This window comes from Rhinopithecus roxellana, chromosome 5 (assembly GCF_007565055.1).
Source record: "Rhinopithecus roxellana isolate Shanxi Qingling chromosome 5, ASM756505v1, whole genome shotgun sequence".
Lineage (NCBI taxonomy): Eukaryota > Metazoa > Chordata > Mammalia > Primates > Cercopithecidae > Rhinopithecus > Rhinopithecus roxellana.
In genome coordinates this window covers 85,500,702-85,505,976 of record NC_044553.1, presented here as the reverse complement: position 1 = coordinate 85,505,976, position 5,275 = coordinate 85,500,702, and positions in this window count along the sequence as shown.

The window sequence follows — 5,275 nt, the reverse complement described above, 5'->3', positions numbered from 1 at the left end:
CCGTGTCCAGAGCCTGAGGCCCCGGGGCAGGAAGTCAGACCAGGTCGGGATTTCTGACGTGACGTTTCCACCCAAACGTGCTCCAGGGTCGGTGGTTGGTCCTCCAGGTACAGAGCGGCCAGCCCCGCCCCATCCAGGTGCGCCCCGTGCCCCTCACTGTTCCAGTCTCTCTGCTCAGCGTCCTTCGCCAGGTGCTTCCCGGGCACTTAGCACATTGCCCTCAAGGAACGCTTATCGAATTGAACATAACCGAAAGGACTCCAGGATTTGGAGCCATTCCTGTGCTCATTGGAAATAGGAGATGGGGCAGTGGGTGAGCCGAAACTGGTTTGGGAACTTTATCCTGGCCTCTGATGGGGGCAGAGAAGACCTCTCGGTAACAGGAAGGTCACAGTTTTAAGGAGGCAGGCACAGTCTACAGGGGCCCCCTGTCCCCAAGATATACCCCGTTCCCTCAAAAAAGATGAAGCCAAAATTTCCATCATTAAGGACAAAATTTAAGGGGCCGCCAAGGAGTCCAGTAATCCAGATAAATTATATATACAGAGAAATGATAGGTTTTTTGTTTTTTTGTTTGTTTTTAGAGACAGGGTCTTTCTCTGTCACGCAGGCTGGAGTGCAGTGGTGTGATCATAGCTCATTGCAGCCTTAATCTCTGGGCTTAATCTCTGGGCTCCCGCCTCAGCTCCCCAAGTAGCTAGGACTACAAGAGTGCACCACCAAGCCTGGCTGGTTTATTTTTATTTTTTGTAGAGATGGGGTGTTGCTATGTTGCCCAGGCTGGTCTTAACTCCTGGCCTCAAGCAATCCTCCTGTCTGGGCTTCCCAAAGTGCCGGGATTACAGGCAAGAGCCACCATGTAAGACCTAGAAAAAATAAGATTTTAATGCACTTTTTTTTTTTTTTTTTGAGATGGAGTCTCGCTCTGTCGCCCAGGCTGGAGTGCAGTGGCCGGATCTCAGCTCACTGCAAGCTCCGCCTCCCGGGTTTACGCCATTCTCCTGCCTCAGCCTCCCGAGTAGCTGAGACTACAGGCGCCCGCCACCTCGCCCAGCTAGTTTTTTGTATTTTTTAGTAGAGATGGGGTTTCACCGTATTAGCCAGGATGGTCTCGATCTCCTGACCTCGTGATCCGCCCGTCTCGGCCTCCCAAAGTGCTGGGATTACAGGTTTGAGCCACCGTGCCCAGCCTTTAATGCATTTTTTAAAAATCAAAATTGGCCGGGCGCGGTGGCTCAAGCCTGTAATCCCAGCACTTTGGGAGGCCGAGACGGGCGGATCACGAGGTCAGGAGATCAAGACCATCCTGGCTAACACGGTGAAACCCCGTCTCTACTAAAAATACAAAAACTAGCCGGGCGAGGTGGCGGGCGCCTGTAGTCCCAGCTACTCGGGAGGCTGAGGCAGGAGAATGGCGTAAACCCGGGAGGCGGAGCTTGCAGTGAGCTGAGATCCGGCCACTGCACTCCAGTCCAGGCGACAGAGCGAGACTCCGCCTCAAAAAAAAAAAAAAAAAAAAAAGAAATAAAAATCAAAATTAATGTCAGAAAATCCACGATGAACAAAATGCTAACATTTTAAATAGGATCAACAACAATGTTCTATCAGGTCATATTGGAGCCTGGAACAAAAGGAAATATCAGTACAGTAGTACTGATTCTGTCTAGCAATCCTTGGAACACAGTCACACTTTTTTTTTTACATTTATTGGTAATTATAGAGACAGGGTCTCACTGTATTGCCCAGGCTGGTCTCGAACTCCTGGGCTCAAGCAGTCCTCCTGCCTCAGCCTCCCAAAGTGCTGGGACTGTGGGCGTGAGTCATGGGGCCGGCCCACATTATTCGTGCTCCAGTTTGAAGGGCCCTGACAGGACTCTTCACCAGCCATGGGAAAGGCCCTCAGATGCCTGTAAGGGAAGAGAAGGCGTAGAGAGGAAGGTGAACCAGCTTGTGGAAGGTGGGGGCTGCCTTTCAGAACCAGACTGAAGCCGCTCCCAGGCCAGTCCCTGCCCTGGAGCCCTGGACACAGTGCTGCTTTTACGTGTCTGTAGTAGACATAGTACTTACCCACAACCCCACTCCCACCTGCAAGCCCCAAGGAAAGCTCTCAGGGTCTGGGTCACTGCATGCCAGCCCAACAGCCCACTCTAGCCTTCTGCACTGACTGGCCTTCAGACTTCCCAGGAAGCCCCAAAGCAGTGGGGCTTCCATTCTGATTCAGAATGAGCATCGGCTTGTCACCTTCTGAAGCCAGGCCTGTAGTAGTAGGTGCTAAGTTTTATCTAATGCAGAACCCCATGAGGTGTTTATTATGTCATTTTCCAGTCAAGGAAACTGAAGCTCCAAGCAGTTAAGTAACTTGCCCAAGGTTACACAGCTCCAGGGCACTGCAAATACTCTTGTCTCTTAGGAATTGTCCCAGCTCTGAAACCTAGCTGGGCTGAAAGCCAGGACTTGACAGGTTGAGCTGGAAAGTTCTCATCCTCTTCGACTCTAACTGTGGTCTGTCCATCTCCTTCCTCAAAGAGGCTATCTTGGCCCCACGCAGACACAATCTTCTGAGGCTTAGAAGAGGTGGCATTTTCTTTGGCAGGAGGGGTTCTTGAATGAATTCACAGAAATGGGAATGGGAGAAAGATGGATACCTCTCCTAGCAGGGCCCCTGCTAGGAAGAAGTTAAGGCACACCTAGAACCTGCTTCCTGTCCTAGGAAACCCCAGGTCCAGCCCACCCTATCTGACTCACTGGATTTGGGGTATGAGTCATACCCCTTCCTTCCCCAGGCTGTGGTGGCTGAGCCACCAGCCCACCAGGGAACCATGATGACATAAGCCCAACTCACCCATAGGGAAGAGGATGGAGACAGAAGGAAGCAGACAGCAGTAAACAGCTGGGGGAGGGGGCAGGGACGAGAAAGAAGCTTTCAGAGAGGCACCCCTCCTCTCCCTCTTAGGCCTGGAGGCTGATGTGGAAGTGTCCCTGGCCCTCTCAGCTCCTCCCCTTTTTGTCCCGAAGAGGAAGGGACAGATAACGCCTAGGGTGCTGAGTTGTAGAAAACTATTAAGTCTGTGTTTGGGTATAGGTGACTCACAACCTGATATGAGATTCTATCATTAGAGATTCATTCCTTTAGCTTCAGATAAGAATCCCCTGTTTAAGATACATAGAGTGGAAAAGGATACATCGTCGAAACTTATTCACAATAAATGCCTGTCCTTCGTGAGTTTATCAGAATCACAGAATCAGAATCTAACCCCTAAAGATCATCAAATCCAGATGCTTCGTTTCATAAATGAGGACCCTCAGAACCCAGGGAAATAAAATTACTCATTCAAGGTCTTGTGGCCAGTTAGTGGTAAAACCAGGACCAGAATACAGGCTAATAGAGCTCAAGGCTGGCATCTGGCAAATACAAGTCACTGCCCCCAGCAGCGACCTGCATCAAAGCATCCTGCAGTGAGAGGGATGGCTGTAGGCCTGGAAGGGCTCTGTCTGCAGAACTGGAAAAGACTTCAAAAAATGCTTCTACATGTTTTGCTGAACATAAAAATACATTTGTGCACATGATAGAGCATTTAGAAAATACCAAAAGGGATAAAACCACCCAGAATCTATCACTCAGACAGATGATCAGTATGTTTATCTGCACATGCTTTTTAATTAAATTTTATTCAAAATTTTTGAACCCTGCCTTTTTTTCACTTATAATAACTAATAAGCATCTTACCAGGTCATTAAAAGTAATTCAAAAACATAATTTAAATAACTGCATAAAATTTCATGGTGACTGAATTTAATCATTCCCATGTAAGTTGAATTTCCTTTTTCACTGTGTAAATAATGTTATGATGAATATCTCTGTACATACACATTTTGCCAGATCTCTGATCATTTCAGATAAACATCTAAGGTATAATTTTAGGTTAAAGAGTGTAAATTTTTAAAATTCTTGAAACATATCACAAAATTGCTTTCTAGAAATGTACCACATGCTCTCCTCACCAGCAGTGCATGACAATGCCAGTGTCACAGCATCTACACCAGCATTCAGTATAGTATTTTAAGGAATGTAAATCATTCTATTATAGCGATACATGTATGTATATGTTCACTGCAGCACTATTCACAATAACAAAGACATGGAATCAACCCAAATGCCCATCAATGATAGATTAGATAAAGAAAATGTGGTACATGTATACCATAGAATACTATGCAGCCAAAAACAGGAAGGAGATCATGTCCTTTGCAGGGACTTGGATGATGCTGGAAGCCATTATCCTCAGCAAACTAACACAGGAACAGAAAACCAAATATCGCTTGGTCTCACTTATAAGTGGGAACTGAACATTGAGATCACATGGACACAGGGAGGGGAACAGCACACACTGGGGCCTGTCAGGGGATATGGCGGGAGGGAGAGCATCAGGAAAAATAGCTAGTGCACCCTGGGCTTAATACCGAGGTGATGGGTTGATAGGTGCAGCAAACCACTATGGCACATATTTACCTGTGTAACAAACCTGCACATCCTGCACATGTACCCTGAAACTTAGAATAATTAAAAAAGAAGCTTTGCTGATTTTTAAAATGGATTTGCTTATTTATTTTTTATCAGCCCACATCATGCTTTGAGTTGAAATCTTCGCTGATTTTCTCAGAACCAGCAGGGACAACCCCCACTTGCATACGTTGTGCGTTATCTCAGTCAAGTCTGAGCCCTGCTACCTGGGGGACAGCCAGCTAGAGGGACACCCCCAGAAGAGACTCAGAACTCAGAAGTTGCTGGAAAACTGCTGGGGAACTAGGCAGTGAAGTCCCAGAGTAGGGCATCACTTGTAGGAAAAGTGGGGCATGTGGGGTCCCGGGCAGCCAGGAGAGCACCCTGAAGGCACTGAAAAGCTTGGGCAGAGGCAAAAAGCCAGAGGAGAAAGCAGCTAGAAGTACAGGCAGGAAAAGACTAAAGAGAAATTTTGCTAATTCATGGCCATGCCCAAGGCCGTCCAGCAAGTTGCTCTGCTACATCTGAAATGTATATTCATTCATCTGTCAATTCATTCATTCATTCACTGAAGCAGGAGATGTATACTGAGTATGTCCTGTGTACAAAGCATAGACAGAGCCATGGGCGACCCATAGACCTGCGCTGGGGCCTCATATGTCAGTGTAAACAAGTTATCTTTTCAATGAACAGCAACATCATTGATTAACAGCATCTTTTGTACTAATTCTAGAGACAGTGCAGTTCACGGGGCAGATGCTCCACTGTAAAGGT